This window comes from Pipra filicauda, unplaced genomic scaffold (assembly GCF_003945595.2).
Source record: "Pipra filicauda isolate LSUMZ 115617 unplaced genomic scaffold, ASM394559v2 scaffold94_size2452230_pilon, whole genome shotgun sequence".
NCBI classification, from domain to species: Eukaryota; Metazoa; Chordata; class Aves; order Passeriformes; family Pipridae; genus Pipra; species Pipra filicauda.
Genome location: NW_024105142.1, coordinates 1,411,674 through 1,435,715, shown reverse-complemented (window position 1 = coordinate 1,435,715; position 24,042 = coordinate 1,411,674). Strand labels below are relative to the sequence as shown.

At 45.0% G+C, this 24,042-nt stretch overlaps 1 long non-coding RNA gene across 1 annotated transcript; it reads left to right on the top strand.

The window, feature by feature from the left end:
• Positions 1-11,913: 11,913 nt before the first annotated feature.
• LOC120325345 lies at positions 11,914-20,474 on the top strand. The gene is made up of 3 exons (XR_005567292.1): positions 11,914-12,016; positions 19,277-19,372; positions 20,252-20,474. It is a non-coding gene; the product is annotated as an uncharacterized LOC120325345 (long non-coding RNA).
• Positions 20,475-24,042: the final 3,568 nt, after the last annotated feature.

The following is a 24,042-nucleotide window of genomic DNA, read 5'->3' as shown; positions in this document are numbered from 1 at the left end:
TTTTTGGAAATTGTATATTTCTAATTTTGGGAAAAAATGTTTGCTTGCTCTCCTGTTCAACACAGCTGTTGTAACCATCACCTAAGGCTATGTAGCAGCAGCAGAAACCCCTATAACATCTCTGAAAGCGACAATATCTGTCTCTATTAGAGAGCTATGACTGGTTAATGTTTTTAAAGCAAACAAAAAAGCTTATGTGGTCTTTTGTTTACTGGAGGATCTCTTCATTAGTGGTTTCATCAAATTATTAGATAAGGTTTTGGCTTGGTCTTACATATGTATTTTAACATTTGGGTTGGTGCTTTGGTTTCATGGCTCTCAAATATGGAGATGTCATGGACTTATTTTTGACTTTAGATGACTTCAGAGATTATTCTGGTCTTACCTCTAGGAAAGAAAAGCCTCTGGGATATCCTCTCTCTACATAAAAAAATATTTTGGAAATGCACCTATTTTTTTCTTTTAAGGTTTGTCTCTCATTCAGCTGTATCTGAACAAGTTTAGCAATGGATGTAAGCGTGGAAGTATTAACAGTTACTGTGTTCTATAAGCATCTTGAGAATTATTGCAGTATTATTGCTCAGGCTGGTTGTTCTGTAAGTTCCCGGACAGGTTAAGCTGCTTGCTGATTTCCTTCCCCACTGCTATCAGCAGAGTAAGGCAAAAGGAATACCAGCATACACTGGGCACTATGAGCTTCTCCATGTTAGGAAAGTCAGTTAAACTTTGGGATTTGGTGATGACCTGGAGTGCAAGTAGTTGAAGGCAACCAGTTTCCACTTCAGCACGGAGTATCCTGTTCTGCCCTTGGGACAAAGTTTTCTATGTAAAAATGCATGGAAATTTGTCAGCAATGTTGCCATAAACCTAGTGTGGCTCTCGGGAAGCACCCCAACCTTGACAGAAATTGGGGTTTATTTTTCACACAGCAAACTGGGCAGTGTCCCCTTAGTGACAGTTTTCACCAGAACAAGGTGATGTTCGGTGATGGTTGCACCAGCATTCATGTTGAACACATGATTTCGCTTCCTCTTGGGCATGATGAGAAAGAGTATGGAAGATTACATGCAATTGAGCATCCAGAGATTACTTATTGTCACAGAAACTGATTCATTGCACTTTGATCCCAAGGCTGCTTTAGAAAAAAGATTTTATGAAGTTTTAAGTTTTCTAATACACTTTAACTTCACAGACCTTTCAGTTAAAACCTCCTGGTATGGCTGGGCTTTTATGGGTGCAACTTAAGTCAGGAAGTGATTGAATTTCAAATTTTGCTGGTTTATAGATGAAAGTAATGTTACACACTTCATCTCTGCTTCTGAGAGAATAAGCTCTGTAACAGCCTGGTGCCATCCAGTTACTGCAGCATCCACTCTCAGCATGCATATAGATCCTGCTTGTATTTCAATGCCCAGTGTAAGCTGATCAGGTAGAAATTTAACTCCTGTTGGAGTGGCACATGAAATACTGAGCTGTTATGCCAAATAAGCACAGAAATCCTGTAAAGAGGCTGGCCAGCCTCAGCTGTGTCACGTCCATCCTACCTGTCTGCTCCCTCACATCAGCACATTGGCTGGTCTAAAAAGTAACTGAGAAAGGATTTCTTGGAATAGGTCCCAAGCTGTTGTCGTACCATCAGCAGAATGGAGGAATGGACTGGAATGCACAACTGATGTCCACAGGAGACTGGCACTGGTCCTGGCAGGAGCAGTGTTACAATCAGCTGAAGTAAACTCAGCGTTGGTACAATTGGCTTACAACAAATGGAAGGTAAAAATCTTGGCTTAACTGCAACCTTGCTCACTCTGCTGAACGTGGCTCAACTCATCAAGCTTCATCATTTTTGAGCCTTATTTTCACAGTGGGGAGGAGAAAGAGTCCAATTTCTGCTTTAGCCTACTTGTTTATTATGTACAAGCTGTAAATGTGCTAAATCTTAAATCTATCTCATGGTCATGGACTATGAGGAGTCTGTGCATTGTCCCCTCACAACTCTTTTGGACACAGTTCACTGTTTTGCAAAAGGGATGTGTGCTGGGGGGAGGGAGTCGAAGATAAAAATCACTCCCTAATCTCTCTTAAATTCTCATCAGTTTTGAAAGAATAAATTGCTTTATGTGCTTGTTACGCATGTAAGGTGCAGAAACCATCCTGCAGTCTGATGGCTTCACATCCCATTTGCTGTAGGCAGACGGCATCTGCAGAGCAGTAAATCTACCGTGGCTAAGGATGCTCTGAGGAAGGAGGGATAAATGGAAGAATTTAGAGTTGTAAAACACACCGAAGCTGGATGGATCTAAGAAATCTACATGGATGGAATCAGTGGTACATAATGAAATGTGTCTAATGTCTTCCAAAACAAGTCCTATGTATGCCCTCTATACAACTTGGGATGTCAGCCCAGGTAGAACAAGTGAGTGAAATTCAGGAGGTCCAGCCTGTTGTTTCCAAGGCTGAGGGTGTTTTCCAGGAACCTACAGCTCATAGGCTGGAGCATGCATGAGAAACCTTTCTCATTTTGCTCATTTTCTCCAACGTCAATGTACTTAGCTCAGGTTTGGGATGTCAGCAGAGCGGGCTCTGCACAGCAGAGGCTTGAAGCCCCCACAATCCAGCCCTGCGTGGGAGGGAGAGAGGGGAGCTGAGTGCCTCTCCAGCAGGAGGGTAACAGGATGCACTGTGGTTGGAACAAAGGTTTGGAGATGGGCAATTAAATAGGCTCTGTGGGGGAAAAGGCCTGTTTCCTAAATGGAATTTCTTGAGCACCCATGGTGTCTGTGGCCAGCCTGGTGTTACAGTCTCTTACTCAGTGAAGAATGCAATTTCTATCTTGTTCCCCTTTAGAAATGGGATGTGTAAAATTCAATCCTTTCCCTTCTCCTGGTATATTTTCCTCTTCCTTTCTAGTGATTCAGTGTTCTCATTCTTGAGAGCTGCATTGCTTGTGGTAGATGGTAGCTGTTGATCTCCGCTTCTAAGAATTGCACCTATTTTCAGAAATACAATAGGCTCGACATTTTGACTCATTTTAGTTTGCAGGAATTTTGTATTTTTGTCCCACTTATTAAAGCAAATTTGGCACTCAAAGGAGAATTATCTAGGTGTGTCCAAAACTGTAACGTATACAATAAATTCAAAAGAGTATGCTCTATCTTTGAATATTTATAGCTGTTGCTGGGTTTATGATGTTTGTCAGATACTGAGTTCTTCATTCTACGTTTGCTGGAGTCTGCGTGCTTCCTACATGCTGGCAAATGCTGGCTCCATCTTCTCTGGTATGACTCATACTGCTGCCGAGGGAAGATGCCTGCCTTGAAGCTATGGCAAATAAGTGCTGGAGAGACCTGTTGATTCGGACAGTAGACACTGAAATGACAGATCTGCTGGAGTGATTTTCTCAGCGGATTTTACTGCTTGGACTGGCAATCAAATGCTTCCTTGCTAGCAAATCCTGTTTCAGATAAACCTTTGTATTTTACTTTTTATTTGAACTAGTGCTTCCCATGGAGACGGAAGCTCAGCCATGCTGGCTGCCATCCTGAGTGTTGAATGCATGCTTTCATCCCAGGCTAGGAAATCTGAGGGCAGCCACACTGGGTTGGATACATGGAAGTTATGTGCCAGGTTTAAAGTACATTGAACTTGAAAATAAAAAAAGGCAAGAGATGCTCTGTGGAACTGTGTTTTAGTTCCAACATGGAAAAGGGGTTATAGGTACCCTAAGTGGTTCTGGAATGGGAAGGTAGGAAAGTACAACAGAGCTGGACTTAGCAAGTCGTGCAAGCAGCGCACCACATGCTTCAGTGTTCAGCTGTAGCAGGTGCTGCTGTCTCAGTGGTTCTGACGTCCCAGGGCACAGCAGACATAAGCACTGATTTGGTGTGAAAAGTCACTACTTTGTTTCTACATTAAATGATGTAGAATTGCCTGAAATCAGGTGTACAATCCCCTTTTCCTGTGACTTAAAGCTGTAGTTTCTGTTGAGGGTTACTCTTTTAATTGTAAGAGAGTGAGTTGCTGATGTTCATCTACTTTATTGCTGGCCATGGTATATCAAAGATTTGGCTTGTTGAGTGTTGCAGGCTTGGTGATCTCAGCAAGCTGGAGAAATCTTACAAGGTTCCACAAAGGGACATGCCCAATTCTGCACCTAGTGAGGAATAACCCCACACACCCAGGGGTGACCAGCTGGAAAGCAGCTTTGTAGAAAAGGGCTTGGGGCATCTGGGTGGGTAACAAGTTGGATGTGAGACAGCAATGTACAGAGTACACAAAACCAATGGCATCGTGGGCAGCCCTAGGAGGGGCATTGCCAGAAGATTGAGGGGAGGTGATCCTTCCTCTCTGCTCAGCACATCTGGGGTGCTGGGGCCAGTGTTGGACTCCCCTGTCCAAAAAAAGTCATGGACACATTGGAGTGAGTGCAGTGAAGGACTGTGAAGATGACCAAGGGATTTGGAGCATCTGTCATATAAGAAGAGCATGAGAGCTGGGACTGTTCGACCTGGATAAGCAAAAACTCGGGGAGATCTTGTCCGTGTGTACAAATAACTGATGGGGAGCAAAAAGACAATGGCCACATATTCTTCCCAGTGGTGCCCAGTGACAGTTCAAGAAACAGTGGGCACAAACCGAAACAAGGAATTCTGTTCAGACAGAAGAAAGCCCTTTGATTGTTCTAAGCGTAATCGAACACTAGTGCAGATTGCCTAGAGGGGTTGTCTCCATCCATGGAGATGCTTATTCTCACCAAACACAGCCTCACCTGATCCACAGCCACCTTCAGGTGTTTGGCAGCATTTCCAGGGACATCCAAATGTTTTCTGACTTGATTCAATTTCTCTAAGAACTGGTGATTTTAAAACTCCTGTGCATGAGGAAGAAAACAGCAGGCTGAGCCAGGTGATTGTAGGGGCTTCTCACGCTCCATGGAGACTTGAGCACCATGACTAAAGACACTTCTCCATTAAGATGTATAAAAAGTTGTTGGTGTCCTCTGCTTCTTACAATGTCTTGCCATCCCTTGCCCACAGCTGCCAAGACAGACTGAGCTCAGCATGGTAAAAACTCCCAAGCAAATGACACTAGAATTGCCTTGTAAGCACTTAAATGGGAGATTGTGTTAGGCTGTTGTCTACTAATACAGCATAAAAGAGCAAGGAATGTGTATATAATATACAGAAATTAGGTTATAAACTACTAGGCAGTGGTTGGGACTCAGCTTGCAGATGTACATAAATTGAATTGTCTGCTTAGTCTGTGAAGATTGGATCAATAGGCAATGGAGCCTGGAGAGCTGTTCATCTGCATCTTGATCAGCTTCTGTACAAGCTGTGTAAATGTGTGTGCTTGAATTTCATCACAGCCTGAAGAGCTACTCAAGCCAATCAAGATGCAGATGGTCTGAAGGGATCTCATGAGGTGTTTGGTTCAACATCTTGCTCAAAGGAGGATCAGAACTCTTTTCTGAGGGCGTTATCCAGTTGGGTTTTGAAAGCCTCCAAGAATGGAGACTGTGCAACCTCTCTTGGCAATCTGCTCTAATGTTTGACTGTCCTTAGGGAGAAATTTTTCCTTAAATCCTTGAGCCTGTTCTCTCTCATCCTCCCTCTGCCCTGATGTACAGAGTCCAGCTCTGCTTCCTTGATGACTCCTCGTAAGTCTGAGGGGGCTGGAGATAAGTTTCCCCAAAGTCATCCCACCTCCATGCTGGCCAGTGCCAGCTCCCTCAGCCTCTCTGCCCAGCCCCAACTACCTTGGTGATCTCTGAACTGGCTCCAATTTGCTGTTTTTATTGGCCCAAAACTGGAGCCAATACTTGAGCTGCAGTCTTCCTTACAGAACTTTTCCACACAAAGGAGAATAATTCTAGTTGTCTTTCACCTTTGCATAACTGGAGACTCAAAAAATTTTGGAATTCTACTTCTCCTAAGAGGTTGTATAATACTTGATGAAGTCTAAAGTGAGACACAGAGGCTTATAATCCTGATCACCACTTCCAAGCTCATGAGTACTGGATGTTTGGGTTTTTTCTTGTACACAGTGGCTGCTATTAGGAGACAGTAAATGTTTGAAAGTATGGATTGCTGTCTCAGTGTAATAGGGAATGGTCTAAAAGGGCCTTCAGAAAATGAGTCTCTGGCCTTGCTTTTGTTCTCTTCATGCCAGACAGATTATTTGTTATGTTCATTTTGTTTCCACAATGGAAACTGCCTTCCCAAGCAATCTAGTCCAATGTTGTCCTGACCTTACCCTGTTCCCAGCCTCCTCCACTGTCCTGCTTCAGCCAGCCACCCTGGCTGTTCTCCTTGCTCCTCCAGGACATGGGGAAGGAGTCTGAGCTAGAAATGAGCAGTGACAAAGGAAGAGACAGTCGGGGGAAAGCTGAATAAAGCTATAGTCCGAAAGAATTAGGCTTTTTGCTCCTCTTGCAGTGAAGAGGGTTTCAGTGCCCTGTACACCTCTGTGAGCCAGCGGTGCCAGCAATGGAAGAGGCTGCACAGGCTGGATGGTCACTCTGCCCCACCAGCCCCACCCTGCTGGCACCAGTAGGGTGCTTTTTTTTTTTTTTGAATGTCTCTCCCAGACGCAGCTGGCTCAAGTGAAATGCTTCACTGATGTTCAAGTAAGAGAACCATTCCCTGTTGGAATTTTAAAATCCAGTTTATAAAAAATAGTGGAGTAATTGTTCTGGCTTGCATTGCAGCTGCTATATAATCTGGTCAAAGAGAAGAAGCAGAGAACTTGTTCAACATGATTTATGATGTCTTCAGTGTTTTGCCACTTACTTCAGCCGTTTGAGTTATAAAAACCAAAGACCATATCTCCTCAACCTGAAGAGTGACTCTTGACCAAAGCTGTTTTGTAGTAAACTAACGCTCCAAATGCCTTTTTGACTGCATCTGAAAATACTTTGCTAGATGGAGCAGTTGCTTTCTCAAAGTGTTCTTCTTCAAGGACTAGGAAATTAGCCCTGTCTTACAAATACACTTCTAGTGCATTAAACCATTGACAAATGCAGCGCGGCCATTCTAAACTAATTTGTCTTAAGTGGGTATCTGATGGCTCAATTTATCTGAACTTAGTCATTTGGATGTGGCTCAGCTGCTCTGTTCAAAGCAAATCATCTGGATGCATCTGCTTTTTCTTACTCTGAGCACTGGTCTAGGACTGTATGAAAGAGGGCTGAGCTAACTCAAATAACCACAGAATCATAGAATGGCTTGGGATTGGAAGGGATCATTCAGTTCCAACCACCCTGACTTGGGCAGGGACACCTTCCACTAGACCAGGATACTCAGAACCCCATCCAGACTGGCCTTGAACACTTCAGGGGTGGGGCAGCCACACCTTCTCTGGGAAACCTGCTCCAGTGCCTCATTACCCTCACAGTAAAGAATTCCTTCTAATCTAGTTCTACCCTCTTTCAGTTTAAAACTGTTACCTTCATCCTATCACTACACTTTCTGATAAAGCATGCCTCCCCATCATTCCTATAGACTCCCTTTAGGTACTGGAAAGTACTCTAAGGTCTCCCTGGAGCCTTCTCTTCTCCAGTTTGAACAACACCAGAACAACCAGATCTCCCATGTCCTTCCTGAAAGGACACACATTTTCCTTAGTCTTTCTTTTATCACCAACGTACATATAGAAACTTTTCTTATTGCCCTGGATGTCCCTGGCCAGATTTCATTCTATCAGGGCTTTAGCTTTCCTAACCTGATCCCTGGCTGCTCAGACAATTTCTCTGTATTCCTCCCAGGCTGCTTGTTCTTGTTTCCACACTCTGTAGGCTTCCTTTTTGTGTTTGAGTTTGTCCAGGAGCTCCTTGTTTCTCCATGCAGGCTTTGTGGTATTTTGGCCTGGATTCTTCTTTGTTGGGATGCATCACTCCTGAGCCCAGAGGAGGTGATCCTTGAATATTTACCAGCTTTCTTGGGCCCTTCTTCCCTCCAGGACTTTATTCCATGGGACTCTACCAAGCAAAGTTTGTTCTCCTGAAGTCCAGAGTAGCAAGTTTGCTGTGTGCCTTCCTCACTGCCCTGAGGATCTTGAACTCCACCATGTCATGATCGCTGCACCTCTGGCTGCCCTTGAGCTTCGCATTCAGCACCAGACCCTCCATGATGGTGAGAACAAAGTCCAGCATAGCACTGCTCCCTGTTGGCTCCTCTATCACTTGGAGAAGGAAGTCATCATCATGGCATTCCAGGATACTCCTGGGTTGCTTATGCCCTGCTGTGTGTCCCTCCAGTAGATACTGGGGTGGTTGAAGGCCCAAGTGAGAACCAGGGCTTGTGAACATGAGGCTGTTCCTGTCTGTCTGTAGAGGGCCTCATCCACTTGGTCTTCCTTTTGGAGCAGCCTGTGGCAGACCCCCCCCATAATGTGACCTGTTCCTGCCCTTCCTTTAATCCTGACCCATAGGCTCTCATCCACCCCAAGGCAAAGCTCCATGCACTCCACCTGGTCTTTGACATAGAGGGCAACACCCCCTCCTCATATGCCCTGCCTGTCCTTCCTAAAGAGCTCCATTCTAACACTCCAGTCTTAGGAGCTATCCCACCATGTCTCCATGATGCCAATAAGACCACAGCCCTGCAGGTTTGTGCGCACCTCTAACTTGTGATCAGCTTGTGTTTGATAGAGACAAAGGGTACATGTGGGGTTGATTGCTGCACGTTGCCAGTTCTTGCTGGTAACTCTGAGTCTAAGCCCAGAAGTCTGGAGAGAAAGCAGTATCCTTTTAGGAGAGTGTCTTCCAAAAGAATTAGTCACCAGTGTTGCTAAATCAACTACGTGTCTCTTAATCACTCTACTTTTGCTTAAATCCATCATTAGAAAAAGGTATTTGCCAGAGATAGCAAATTGCCATGCTATTTAAAGTTTATCGATTCTTAAAATTACTAAAATGTGGCATTAAATACTACATTATCAGTATCAATTCTCTCTGACCACGAGTAATGAGGTTTTTACTAAACAAGAAATCTTCAGATAAAGATTTGTAGGAACCTCTTTATATTTTACAATATTTAAGAGATTGTCCAATGACAGAGATATTCTTGAACAGAAATTCCCAAGCAGCCTGGCACACCAGCCTGCTCCCACTGGCTTGCAGTGGGGAGCTCTGTGTGTTGCTTCTCAGTGTTCCTCTCCGTGGGAGGCCCCAGTGAACCACCCGCACAATGTCAGCTCCTACCCAGGGAGATGCTGAAGCCCTTTGTGAAGGGCTTCATAAAATGTCTTTTCGTATCACAGATATGCCCTGCAGTATGTTCTCATGTGTCTACACCTAAATGAACACTATGTATCACGCTGTCTTTTGTTAGAGACTTAGCCTGTACTGGGGGAAGCTTTAGTGGTATTTTAAAAAGAAGGCACTAATTCTTTGAATAAAATGGTTTTTTAACAAAAGTGAAGAAAATAAATATATTTCCGTGCACATTTTTAATGAGTTTGCAAATATTAGCTTCTCTTGCCCTTTATTCAGGGAGCTGACTGGCTGATTAAATCATCCTGGTCAAACCCCACTTCAGGCTCTGGGGTAAAGGTTAGACCTGAGCTGCTGGGCTTCAGCTTTGGATTTTTTCTGACACCAAGGAGGGAATTACCAGAACAGTCCAGGCTAATGTTATTGTTGGTGGTCAGGCCATAATTAGGTTTTTGAGAAGACTTGCTGAGAGACCTGACTTAAGCTAGTCAGAGCAAACTTATTGTCAGAACCAAATAAGAGTCTACTGGCCATGGCTGTGGTGTGAGGAGGCTTTAGTCCTCCCTGTGTCTGGCAATGTTCCTGGAAGGCAGGAATAAAATGAAGAGTTGTAGGACACCATGTAGAGATAGGATTGGGCAAATACCCCCCTGTTGTCATGTACTCCTTGGCTGGGAATAGAGCATAGCAAACTTCCATTTAGGTTAAGAATTTTAGGTTCTTCAGTCTCCTGAGGATGAGGAATGGTGATGATGTTCCAGGTCAGGTGAAATGATAGTTTTTTTGGTGGCAGGGAGAAAGCTGGACCTGTGCTTATGGATGTACAGCTACCCTGGATCAGTAGCTGCAGAGAATCTTTGGAGTAACCTGAGTCATGGGGTTAGTAACTCAGTAAGCCCCCTGGAGGGCTACTGAGCCATGGCTGGATGGCAAGGTGGCATTTGTTTGTACTGGCCCATGTGCTGTCAGGGCTTCTTCCATCAGTGTTAGGGCTGGCAGGAGTAGGTGGTTCCCATTACACAGCTTTGGGTTTATGCAAGGGATGACGTTCAGTACAGCACCAGGTCCTGGTTCCCCAAGGAGGTGGGTGTCAATATTCACTGGAACAAAGCATTTAGGAATGTCAACATATTTTACAGGATGGAATTATTTTCTAATTAAACTGCAAGCTCAACATTCTGTGTGTACATGTGCCTGAAAAACTGCTGCTCTCCCAAGAATTCAGCCTTCCCAAATCTGGTCATTAAGATTTCCAAACCTGTATAGTTACATATTTTCATAGTACAAAAAATGTTTTAATTAATGCCATTCAAAAAAAAAAAAAAAAGACAGGAAGTCTGGGTCTGCACTGGTTAGGGGTAGAGCACTGAGTGATGAAGGACTTGCTATGCGAACTGCTCTCTGGTTGTCTACAGCACTTATTATATGCTGGGGATATAGATCATCCTGGTTCTTTCTGGCCTTCAGTCTACAAATCTCTGCAGAAATCCCCCTGCCCCACGCTCTCTTAAGCAGATGGTGAGGCAGATGAAGAGTAGAGAGGCACTACTTCAGCAAGCGCCTTGTTGGTGCCAGAAATTTTAAAAAGCGAGTTGGAGGAAGAAAAATCTTCAACAGCATGGGCTGAAACTTCCTGGTGAGGAGTTCTGTGGTGAAAGGATGCGCAGGGTGGTGAATAGGGAGGAGTGGGGCCTGTGGATCAGTGAATTGACTCTAACTGGAGGAAAAATAGGGAAGGAGGGAAAAGTATGATCCTGAGGTTCAAAGGGTGGGGTGATCTCTGCTGTCTTGAGCAGATGGTTCATCTCTCCCTGGCGTGGGGGATGGGAAGCTTGCACTGTGTTAGATGAGGATAACAACATCCCATGAGAATCCCTGTAAACACTGTGGCACAAAGGACACAAACATCTCAGACAAGTGTGAATTTTGATATGTCAGGTGGGAAAATTAAAATGACAGAGAAGACATCTGAGAAGAGGGTTGGTATCTGGGATCACAGTGATTTTAGCTGTGCCTAGCTGAGAGGAAGGGATACTGACAGGTCAGGGAAAATTCAAGGATACAGGGAGTAGCTTATCAGCTGAGGCAGAGGAAAGCTCTCTGTAAGTGCTGTAGATCTGGTATTTCTCATGGGTTTGGGAGGATGGTGACTTACAGCTGGTCCTGGAGATCTGCACAGTAGGAGAGATGATGTCCTGCCCAAGACACCTTCAGCACTTTAAACCAAAGTCCATTAATAAACATCACAATGCTGTATGTATTCTGCTACTTGTTGGCAAGAGGACAGAAGTGACCTTTTTGTGTTCTTTCCCTCTCCCTGGGAGCCTGATGGGCTGTGATAACCCACTTAGTGGGTGCGTGGGCGGCGGGTGATGGCGTCAGCATGATGAGAGGGAAGCAGCTCATTCCATATCCTCAGCGCTACCACACTAAAAATAAACGCCGTCTCACGTCGGGAGCCTCTGGCTGTGCCTCAGCTCCTCTCGGCTGTTCCTCTCCCTGGCATGTCTGTCAGTGCTGCTCTGCAGCAGCTGATGCACTGCATGCCTCCGAAGCATCTGAGTCACCAGGGACCAGGCTATGGGGAATCTGATGGTTTTGCACGGCAGGGAACACAGAGGAGCCATGGAGCAGCCATCAGGCCCCGCTGCTGGAATTTCAGGGACCAGCGCACCCACAGCAAGCAGCTCTTCTGGGTGCCAAGCTGAGAAGCAGAAGTTTGGCCTCAACCCAGATCAACACCAGCAGCGATGAACTGTGGGTTTAGTTCAACACATCTGACATGCTCTGGCTGACCCTGCTTAGGTAGGTGGTTGGACTGGATTATCTCAGGAGTCCCTGATGTTGTCAGCCAGTGTGTGGTTGTGTGGTACTGCTTGTGTATCCCTCCCCCAGCTCCTGCTGGCCATGTGACCTGCTGGCATAGCCATGCGTAGTTTTCATCATGCTGTTTGTGGTGCTGTCTTCCTCCTCATGAAATCCCAGGGTTCCTCCTCTTATTGAGCAGTGTCAAGCGAGATGGATGCCTCACCTTCACTAAAGCGCAATGAAGTGACACTTTATCTTTAGACTGAGGGAGATTGAGTGGCAGGTGAGGGAGAAAGGAACTTCTCTCTTTTAATTGCCTTTGTGACATGAACGCAAAACCTGTGGCTTCCAGTGCTGCTCTCCCTGAGCTGCCCTATCTCAGAGCTTTTCCCTAAGAAGATAACCAGAAGAAGTTTGTATTGTTTCTTAAATAAAATAAAAAAGGGTTTAACAGGTAGCAGGTCAGAGATTTTAGCATCATTTCAGGCTGAGATGGCATTAGAATAGAGCAGCTTACTGAGGAGGACATCAGTCTCAGACTGCTGTAGCACTCATTTGACCAGGCAGATTAGTGATGGGGGGAACTGGCAGTGCCAGGGTGGGGTCAGTGATGCCTGTGGACTTGGCACAGCACCGATGGAGCTGGGACTCCATGTCATGGGGCAGGGAACAGGAGATTGACTTATCCCTCAGCATCCTCCAGTGTGCTCTTGTGACTGCTGCTGTAGAAGGCAGCGGCACATCGCCTGAACCACATCTGAAATGTTCTTGTGTGGGTGTGAACATAAGAAGCAGACACAGATCTGTGTGTATGTGCATTACTCTTTATGTGGCCTGAGATTTGTTCAACTATCCTAAGAACTGTTTCCATAAAGAAGAGAATATTATGTTGGAAAGCTCATTTTATGTGATGCTACCCTGTTTACTAATAAAGACACGCAAGGAGTTCCTGCATCACAGGAATGACTGAAGTGAAGGTAAGTTTCAACATCTGATGGACAAAGATGAACCTCAGAAGTGCTCTCCCTCAGCTCTTCCATCCAAACTTGACTGCACAAGATGCCTTTTCTGTGTCCTCTTCCAGGTTTTTTCCCTGTGTTTCACTACCTTCAGAGAACCCCCCTGTACCTTGCTTGTGCTGTGTTTTCAAGTGAGTTCAGGTCTTGCCATTTTGCTGTGGAATTGTGATGATTTTACTGTAAAGGAAAGCTGAGACTTCCCACAGCTATCTGGAAAAGGGAGCAATGAGCACGTACTGTGCTTACAGCATGGTGTGTGGGGGCCAGTAACTTCCCTGAAATGTCCTCCTGTACCAACCTGCAGCAGCAGTTGCCATAAGAAGTTTCTATATTTCATAGTTCCTTCCTACTATGTCACATTTTAAATCCCTGAGAACAGCAGGGAGCAGAAGAAAAAGGAAAAAAGTGAATGTCCTCCTGAAACCCTGACTTTGATTTTGGAGGACCACAGCAGATCCCTGAATAAAGCTGGGGGGTTGTCCTGTTATCTTTTCTCTGGTAGCAACATCATACCCCACTCCCTGTAGCTTAGCTAAAGCTGCACTACTATGTCCACTCCCCTCAGTTGCAGATCCCTTGGATCCTTGTTTTGGCAGGGAATCCCAAAATGGCAGTGGCTTCCCTGGAGAACTTTCCTGGCACCTTGCACTGTTCACGACCTGTGCAGCCAGGAATCTTGTTTGTAGGTGAATGCAAGGAACTAATTGAACAAATAAACAGACTAAGAGAAGCAGAAATTCAAACCAGTTTTTCTTGCTGTGTGACACTGAACAGCTTGTCACCTTGCAGGGCTTGGAGTCAAGGGGGTAACACACTGAAAAATTCATGCCAAAGTTTTGAAACATCCTGATGAGGATACACAAGAGAAATAGATCAAAAACAGGAATAAGCATTTTGAAATTGAAATTGAGTAGTTAGGCAAAATGTACACAAGCACAACTTGTTTTTTCAAAGGGAGGATGTGACTTAAAACTCTTGTTTTGTCAAGTAACAAAGACAAGAGGGAAGATTTAGTTCTGGTCACTTTTCCTAATTGCTTCCTCTGTGACTGTGAGATATGCACAGAGGAGGAAAAGGGAGAGGATGGGAAAAGGGGGGGATTTGCACAGTATTTTCAGGATTTTGTTGGTGCCCATGGCAGTGCCAAGGGAGACTTTGGTGACAGGAAGGCCCCTGGACTGTACAGGATGGGTCAGGGTCTCACCTTGCTGGGCCAGATGAAAGGCAAAGCAGCAGGAGAGTAAGATAAAAATAGTGGAGTATGGAAGAAACACAAGGAAGAAGAGTTCACACATCCCAAGGCAGGAACCTTTCAAAGGGCCGAGCAGTTGGTCAGGAATTCCCATCCAGTGTGTTGCCTTGAGCATCAGAAGAATGTTAGACCTTCGAAACTGCGGTCTGATAGGAGTGAAGACCAGTGTGACACTGCTCCGTGACTCAGGGAGTTCTGTCTGTCCTCCCGTAGGCCTCTTGCCCACTTGGTGACCAAGTTGGCTCAGCCCCATTAGTCCTCACTAGGCTCGTTTGGCATCAGTCACTTGGGGTAACCGATTCCCAGCGCCACGCACTGGTTTACTGGAACCTCAGCATCATCCTTGGACTGCATCACTCAGCCCCATTGTTCAGACTGGGCCAGTCCCTCATCTCCCTTTCATGTCTTTTCCTGTAGGTGTTTGTACCTGGGATGTCCTGAAGCTCTCACCTGCTGTTGGCAGCTCAGTATGCAAGTGGCAACTCCTCTGTTTTACAGAAGCTGCTGAAATTACGGCAGCGTGGCTTTTCCCTTACACCTTCATTGAGCAAAAGATGTCAAGTGCAGACACACACACAAAAGTGTGAGCGCATGAGGGCGCTCCCCCGACTCAGCTGCCTTTCCCATCACTTTTTTGGAAGAGAGCAATCAGTCTAACTCAGCCCAATGAGGTGGTGTTCAGTGGCAGAGATTAAGAGCAAGTGCGAATTAAGTGAGTTTCAAAGTGTTTAACAGCAGGTACTTCGCTAGTGTAAATGTTTTGACTCAAAACTTAGTCAGGGTTTTAACCTAAGGAAGCAGCGGGACTGGAACAGACACATCTTTGGGTGGTTACAGGGATACACCTGTCCCAACCTGTGGCACAAAACTGTGAGCTTCTGCCTTACTTGGGAATCTCCATCACTTTTGGCAGGCCTGGGTCCAGTTCAATAGCATAAGCAATGTCATCATGTTCTGTACCCAGTTTGCCCTTTGCAGAGGCACATCTGGCTCCCAAAGGGCACTATAAACCCTGCTGACAGTGGCTTTTGTGACATAACGTTTTCTGGAATGCTTCACCTAAACTGGTATCAAAGCATGCAGCTACAAATAGTGTTTTCTCCCTCCTTTTCTCCTGTGCTTTGCAAGGAGAAAATTGTAGACTGCTTTCTTTACGTTTAATTTTTCTCTCTGGCACTAGAGGGCAGAAGGAAGGGCGGTGGAACCTTGCAACCCAGACCTATCTCAGCAGCTATCCAAGTGTCCAGGAATAAATCTGGCTTGAAAGGCTTTTCCCTTTGCCCATTACGAGTGTGCATCAAGGTTTCATGCCCCAGCCTCTTTAGTGCTATTAAAGTTTAATAGTTTGATGTTATATTTCAGAGGAAACACAATGCAAAGCAACCCTACGTGGTCCTTGGCAGGCACCCTGCCTAAGCGGCACCTCCACTTGCTCTGGAGTAAAGTGGGCATTGGTGGTTTCTGCAGTTTGGGAAATGACTTCATGTGATGGAGGACTTGCTTTTTCCCTTTTGGCAAGGCTGCCTGCCTGTCCTTAGCATCCCTTTTCTTTGAAAGCCTTGTCGCCTCAGCCCAATGCCTGTGAGAGGGTGTTTCACAGCCCCAAAGCAGGGCAGGGGGGAGGTAAATGGGATGTACAGGGCACGATTTGTCTGGGAGTGGTGATGGAGCCACGTTACAAGCCAGGAAATACCAACCCTTAACAGGCTTGAGAGATTTCTCATTAAACCCAATGAAGATAGGGGCCGTTTTCGTGGAGCACACAGACGGATGCTTCATCACATGTTTCCTCTCTCTGCCAGGGAAGCACTGTGTGGGAGCCACCAAGGCTGTGGCACGGAGGATTACACCCCGCCGGGATGCCCCCGGTTCCCAGACTGCCTTTGTCGGGAGGAGAAAAGAGCATGTGAGTGCGGGAGGCTGAGCACCACGTGCCCTGGTCAGGAGGCCTTGTGGCCACTGGGGTTTTTGCTGCTGTCTGTAGATAAGGAGAAGTCTCCGTGGGAAAGCCACAGTGAGTTTAAAGCTAGTTCTGCTTTGGGATGAGGAGAAGCAAAAACCAACTGAACCAGCTCCTTCTGCGTGCCCAGTTGCTGCTGTTCGGTGGCTGAAGGGCGAGGGGCAGGTGGCAGCCCACGGCAACTCCCTGGTTTTATGCCCCTGTTGAACTAATTCATTTCATTTTTCTTCCGATTTTTGCAACGTCTGTGATTAGCATGCATGATACAAGTAATTATTTAATCGGCAAATAAGGCTAAAAATATCCTTCCTTTTTATTTTTTATTCAGTTCATCTCTTCAGCATATCACCTTACCAGTACGAAATGATCTAACATTTGTGGGTAGTGGAGAGAAACTGTATTTCTTAAATTCAAATGAAACCTGCTGAAAAGGGTTTTCACAGTCTGCCACACTTTTTGAGATCAAGAATTTTATTCTGTTTTCCACAGAGGAAAAGGAATCTCAAATATGCTGACAGTAAAAAGGACACTGAAAGAGCTTGTAGATACTAAACTGGTCAGGACACTCAATTTGTGGAAGACCTGACACTGGGTTTATTGTCACCTTATTTTGATCTCTTATGCTGAGTTTTTAAAAAAACCACTGTTTTTTCAAGCAAAATTTTGGTTTCAACAGATCAGCATTTCCTTAAGGGAGAAAACAACTGTCAGATCTCCTGACCACATCCTACCACAGGAGCACCAAATGCTGAGAGAAGCTGGGACCAAACCCAGCACTCTCTTGTCTCACCACATGCTGCAGAAGCACCTGGGTGCTGTCCTGGGCCCCAGCTGTGCTGAAGCTCTGTGCAGAACCACCACAACAGTGGTCATTTATTGAATTATCTTGCAATGTCAGGATGCTGATATTTGCATCCTGGAGGTAGTTTAGCAGGTCAGTTTTGTTCATGGTCTAATGCATAGTTCTTCATTCCTGTAAGGACCCATGCTGCTGATCCTCAGGAGCCACTGCAGTGTCCAGCTCCTTCTCCTGGCCCTAGGGGAGATGAATGGAATGACAGTATCAAGGAAGAGGTGTCTGTTGGACCCAAACTCTACTTTATGTTTGGACAGATGGCACTTCTGCAGTGAGGCCTGACTGCAGAATTAGACTTTGCTTAACTCAAATACTATTATCTTTCTGAAAGAAAACCTCAGAAATCTCATACACAGATTTTCAGGCAAACAAGTAATCCATTGGCTGAAATGGATTTGTAAGGGTTGTTCAGCAAATAACACATACATTGATATGAATTAGGATTATTTCCCAAATAACATGTGAAAACAAAAATGTTTGTCATAAACTGTAAATAAAGAGTAATTGATCAAACCAAAGCAAAATATGTGAAAGGGGCATCCAGACAGGGTTTTTTCTGTAACATCAACAAGATTTCAAGCGACTGAATAAGTACTTGAATGTTTTCCTCAGGATAATATTTGGAAGATGTTAGGAATATAGGAACAGAAACATAGAAATATGGGACAAGCATAGGAAACTATCCTCACTTGCAAGGAATGAGATTTATTACTTCTCTAGTGGAAATAACCAATTTCAGGCAGACAGTGTTTGCGTTCAGTCCTGTTGGCCTTAAACAGCCGCTGATCAATCTGTGTTTGGTCTGTTCCGTAGCAAATGTGTCAGACCAATGGGTCTCATGGACAAGAAACTTCAGTTTTATGTCTGACAGTATTTCTATATAGCATAAACAGTACCAGCAACCTCAAAATCCCTGCAGGGAAACTGCTAACAGTATGTCTGTCTCATGAGATCACTCCATGGGAGAGATGCCCATCTTTCCTAAAATTCCTAGGGTCCAAGAGTCACCAGGTCCTCTTACTGTTTGTCAGAATAAACCAATGCTTGGCTGTTCATAGAGGGCTCTATGAAATAATTTCAGTAATAGAACATTCGCACATTTCTACCCTATCTTTTTCCTTCAGCTGGAAGCTCTTTAGGACAGACACTTTATTCCTTCATCTTCACCTGAGGGGACTCCTAATAAGATGGAAGCTTGAAGGAGGATGGCACAGGCTTCTTTGAATTGTATTTCTTAGGGAACTGGTAGCTCCCCACATTGTTTTGTGGCGCAGTGCAAAGTGTGTCCCAGGAACTGTGCCAAAGGACAAGCATAGTTCCGGATAACCAAGGCTTCCTCCAGCCCCACACATCAGCCTAGGGCTCTGTCTAACCCACCTGTGGCATCTCTAGCACACAAAAGCCATCGCTGTGGTTTGTAATAAGACAGCGCGCTCAAGACAGCCAGATAAATGCAAGCTGGATAACTCACGTATGTTTGCTGGAAAAAGGGGAAAAATGGAGAGCAAAGAGGATTTCTGTGAGCTTCCCTCCTGTGGGGTATGATACCACAGCTCTGTTGTTCCAGCCAGTTTTTAGGAAGTGAGAGGAGCATTTCCAGGATCTTTCACAAGGGCAGCTGGGGGCACAGAGTTACTGTTGGCCTGGCAGCAGCTGTCCCAGCCTGTCCCTCCATCTCTCTCACACCATTGCAGCAGATGGTCACCTCCACAGACCAGTACACGCCACTGCTCCACATGCCCATTCTGCTCCCAAAACCTGCCTCTTAAAGCCTCTGCTGGAAATATTCAAGCCAAAAAAAGTGATTAACTTAAATGGACTGATGAGAGCCCAATGCAGCTTGACCCTCCTGCCTTTGGCTGTTTGGCCACATAGGCCTGAGGGGATGCTAAGAAATCTTTCCAGGTGTTCATCACCTTCACAGTCTCAGAGCCCAGGATGGCTGTCAGCAGAGCAGGTGGGACAAACAGGCTCCTCTACTCCACGTAGCTCAGCATCGTTGTGTTGGCAGCTCCTTCTGTGCAAGATGGAAAGGGGAGGAAAATCTGTATCTCTGAGCAACCATCACTGTTTCTTTTTTTTTAAAGGCTAAAGATAGACTCCATATGGGCTGTGTGTAGTGCACTCCGACCATACATACAGTGGATCTTTCCTCTTGGCATTTTTTCAGGAAGCAGTAGACCTATGATGAGAGGCATCCCAGTGGTAGAACTACTCTTCCAACAGCCTTGACAGTGAGCGCGCTGGAGAATGACCCTTCTGCCAGGTCAGGACAATAAAATACACTTTTATCAACTATGCCTTACAAATATGACATGATATTGCAAAATACTCTCACCACTATAGAGAGGAGAGATGCACACAAGAAGGGAAAGGAGGAAGTGGTTTTTTTCCTGCAGCCCCTGGAATGGATGCAGGGGAGAGTGCTAAAACTCTCCTCCTGCCCAGCAGGACATGTCCAGGCTCACTGAGACAGATCCAGCCTCTTGAATGATGCAGCAGCATAGCCAGCCCCTTTCCTCTTCTTTTTTTTCATGAGGAGACAGCCAAAGCTGAGGGAGGTCTGGGGCTCATGGGTGGGGAAGGGGACCTTGAGGGCCAATCACAGTTAACCCTACATGGAGCAGATATGCAAAGGTGATATTGGTGCTCAGCACCACTGCCCTGCCTCTCCTGCAGTGCCTCTCCTGCAGTACCACACCAGAGCTGTCTGTGCAAGCCCAGTCCCATAGATTTGTCACGTGGAAAATTGCAACACACAGCATCTCTGCACAGGAGAGGGACCACGCTGCTACTGAGGGCTGTGATATCCAGAGGGGTGGCCTGTGGCTGGCACATTTGCCAGTCACAGACTCTGTCTCACCCATTTTGGGGGTTGCTTATCCAAAAACGCACATCCACCATGTGATAGAAGAGCAGAGCTTCCTCTGTGGGGAGATGAAAGTGGGGATTGCTGCGTAACTCTTCTCGCAGTTTGAAAAGCCAACAGAGAGAAAAATGAGATCCCTTTCATGGTTTTTTGCTGATTAGTTCTGTTAGCAGGGCTTGTATCATCTGTACTGTCTGCTTACAGAAAATAAACAATTCCCACCTGACTATTACCGTTTCGACAACATTTTTTTTCTGAAACCTTTGTCATCTTCAGATTTCTGCGTTAAGGAGAGAGGAAGACTGTTTAAGGGAATGACGGACACCAAGACAGAAGTAAGACGGTTTTTATTCTGTTTTGACTTGTTTTACCTTGACATTTCTGTACCTCAGATGTGCAGCCAGCACACAGACCTACCAAAAGGTGCTCTCCAGCCACCACTGATGACCCAACATCTGAAGGTTTTTGGGTGTTCCGGGCATGGAAATGGGAGCAAACATCAGGGCTGAAGAAGGAAGCTTTAGCCTACGAGCAGTGTTTGCAGGGCTGGCTCTCCCACTGCCGTGGTTTGGTTCCCGTTCTTTGCGGTCCCTGATCAGCACAGAGCTGCTCTGCTGCGGGTGCAGGCACAGGGCAGGAGGGGAAGCCTGGTCCCAGGGAAAAACAACAGAAAAAATGTGCAAGGCAGCTGGAAATTGCAAAATTCAAAATCCAAGTATGGAGGCTTCCTCCTCTGATCATGCATAGCACAGTATGGCATTTTTTAGGGAACTAACCTGTCTTGGCTTACATGTGCATGAAGCCACAACAGCTCCAAGACACAACTTTGCTTTTCCCTGTGTATCTGTAATAGCTCCCTGTGGTTTTGGATATCAAAAAGCCTCTTCCAGTGGGAACCACTACCCAGTACAGAGGAGTTTCTCAGTGGTTGCAGTGTACAAGCAGGATGCTTCCTCCTGTCCCATGTTTGATGTGTGTAAAAAGGTGCCTGTTGTGGAGACAGCTACCTGCACACAGCCTTTTTCCACTGCTCGTTTTCTTTTCCCCAACCTACTGAGCTGTGAATTCCCTTATGCACCAGTGGAGCTACTGCTCATTAAAACTAATCAACTGAGCAGATGCTGAAGAAAAGAATGGGCCAGGAATAAAGAGAACATTGGTCATACATCGCCAAAAAATCTCTGCAACAGGCTTTTGTAGTTCACTGAGTTTTCATTCTATTCCAAATCAACATGCAAACCAGCTCCACCGGGAGGAGAGCGGTTCAACAAGGAAAAGGAACTTCAAATTATGAAGGATTGATTGCCAAATGATACAGAGGGAGCCCATTATATAAAATATTCTGCACCGAACAGAACTTGCAAAGCAGTAATGGATGTAAGTGCCACCGCAGCCATAATTGGTAAAATGAAAACTCCCTGCCCATGCCCTGAACATCCACCTGCAGTACGGGAAGCTGAGAAGGATGCTCTTGCTTTCAGTAAATTGATACACATTGCAGAGAGGAACCAAGCTCAGAAAATGTCCTACATTAAGTTAATATTTGAGTATACAAATAACTTAGGTCCAAAATTAGCCTGCAGTTGCATTAGTGTAAATGCAGCACAGCATCACTGGGTGGATAGGAATTTCTGGACTGTAAGTGGAGGGAGGATTTGGCCCTTAGAAGACTGTAACGGGAAGAAGGGAGAGAGTGCATTCTGTTATCTGGCTTTGCAGGAGAATTGATAGTGATTTCTGCATAAGCATGATGCTCCAGATGGCACTCTGGTGAGAGCCCTGACACGCAGCAAAGGCGAGGCTCAGGTACCGGCCTGCAGTGCCAGAGCCCACCAGTGAGACTGGAAAAATATAGCAACAAAAAGTAAAGCTGTGTTTGCTAAGGTCGTTTTTTCTAACAATTCCAATTAAAAGTCAACACAAGAACATTTTTAGCATGTCAAACATACCTGCTGTTTTTCTGGCAGTGATGCATGAGGGGTTTCATTTTTCATCTGTTTACTTTGGTGATTCTGCCTGATGCCCTGACAAACACACTTTCACTCCTAAAGAAATTTTTTTCTTTTGTTTATAACTTTAATTTTTAATAAAAATCATGGGGTCTCTTTAGCTTCCAATTCACATCAACACCTTTATGAAATGCTGTATTTGTTTTCAGTATTTGACTAAGATACAGAACAGAAGAAATGTTTTGTGACATTTTATTTGAATACAGTAAAGATTTCTGGTGACATTTCTATCAAACTAGCTCAAACCTCTTCAGGAATAAATTTCCTCTTTCTCTCTTTTCTTGTTTCTTTGCTTCTTACACATTCCTGATTTTTTATTTCTCTTTGTTCTTGTTTGCATATTTTTTAAGTGGTTTTTATAGCCAAGAACACAAATGATTCACAATTAAGAGTTGTGCAAATAGCAAATTTTACAGGTTAGTGGTCAAGTTGGAAATTGAAGGGTCAGTGAACTACACGCATTTGGAGCTGATTTGAAACACAGTATTTCATCAGGAGCTAATTTTTACCCCCTTTAAGAAGTTAGCTCAGCATCAAACAAGAGCAAACATTGCATTTTGCAAGGCCATGAGTCCATCTTTCCTGATTTTTTTTTGTTGTCTGAAACTCATTGCTAGGTTTCATTCCCTGAACCTGTGCTCTGTGGAGGTGCATGCAAGACTGCTGGGAGAAGGGATAATAGCACAGGATGAGGAAGAGACACTTTCTTGGAAACAGATTTCCTGGGTCTGTAAATTGGGAGTGAAGCCAGGATGGAGGATTAAGGTCTGAGTGTCCTCGTGCGTTTTGTGAGTTCATCCAGATTTCCACATTGGGGATATGTCCTTCTGTAATTAATGGGCCTTAAGCTCAAATCTGAATAGGAAGCTTGTGAACAACCCTTCCTGGAGCCAGACTTTTGTAACCCTGGGACTCAGCTCTACTCAGTCTCAGTGTTGCTAAAAGCAAGTTGTTCTTTTTGTGGTGCTGCCAAGAGGAAACACTCGGGACTGATGGGAGAATTGAGTTCCCAATGCAATCATAGAGCAAAGACTTTGAATACCCAAATCCCCAAAATTCCATGTGTCCTCTCTTTTGTTTTCTGCCTCCCTCTACATATTCCTCTCTCTCACTCTTCTGGTTTCCTTCTTTTGCCCATGAGAGCCTTGGTTTACTTCCTCAAGCTCAGCATGGATGAAGCAGCTCCTTCCCTCCTCTGCAGGCAGAAGAGGGGGTGGCATGTGTCCCCTTTGCTTTTTATGTGAGTAATATGAGGGTCCCGTAGGAACATCTGTTTCCCTAATAATTATTATTTCTGATGAGGTTCAAATGCACAAGACCTTTCTGCACATATGCTGCAGGTCTTAGTGGCTTCCTGGTGGTTCTGAAGCAGACCCCTGTGAGGTCAGATGGCCGACATGCAGGTGGCTTAAGAAGACAGGATCAGATTCTCATACCCTACAGAAGTCAGGGGCTGATCCCTTTTCCTCATCCATAATATCTCTCCTGGGCTTTTCTTCACCACCCCATTCACTGTCATATCCCATATGTACAGCATCTCTCTTTCTCCCAGTAACTCTTTTCTTTTCTAAGCCTGTTTCTTTCTGTTTACTTCACTCCATCATTCCTGCTTCTCTTTCCAATTTTTTTTTATGTTTTGCCACCTTTTCTCTGTTTATATTTTCAGTAACCTCAATCTTGTGATGGGGAGAAGAAATAAAAATAACAACAAAATCCCTTACCCTTTTCATTTTTTAGATCAAAGATGACTGAGCAACCAAGGGGGAGAATTCAGGGCAGCCTTTGATGCACAGTATTGATGTTGGCTTAGCATGAAAATCTCCTTGTGCTGTATTTGGGCTAATTATCAGAGGTCTATACAATTAACCTGAGACACATTAGCCCCATGTGAAGCAATGAAATTTAAGGCCTAGGGAGGTTAATTCAAATCTTAGATGTTTCTGTGATAGGAGATTACTTGCCCCATTCCTTTGTATTTGCTAGGAATCTTTGTGCTGAAGATTCTGATATTCCATCGAAGCTGTGCTTGGCAGCCTGGCTCTCACTGAGATCTTTGAT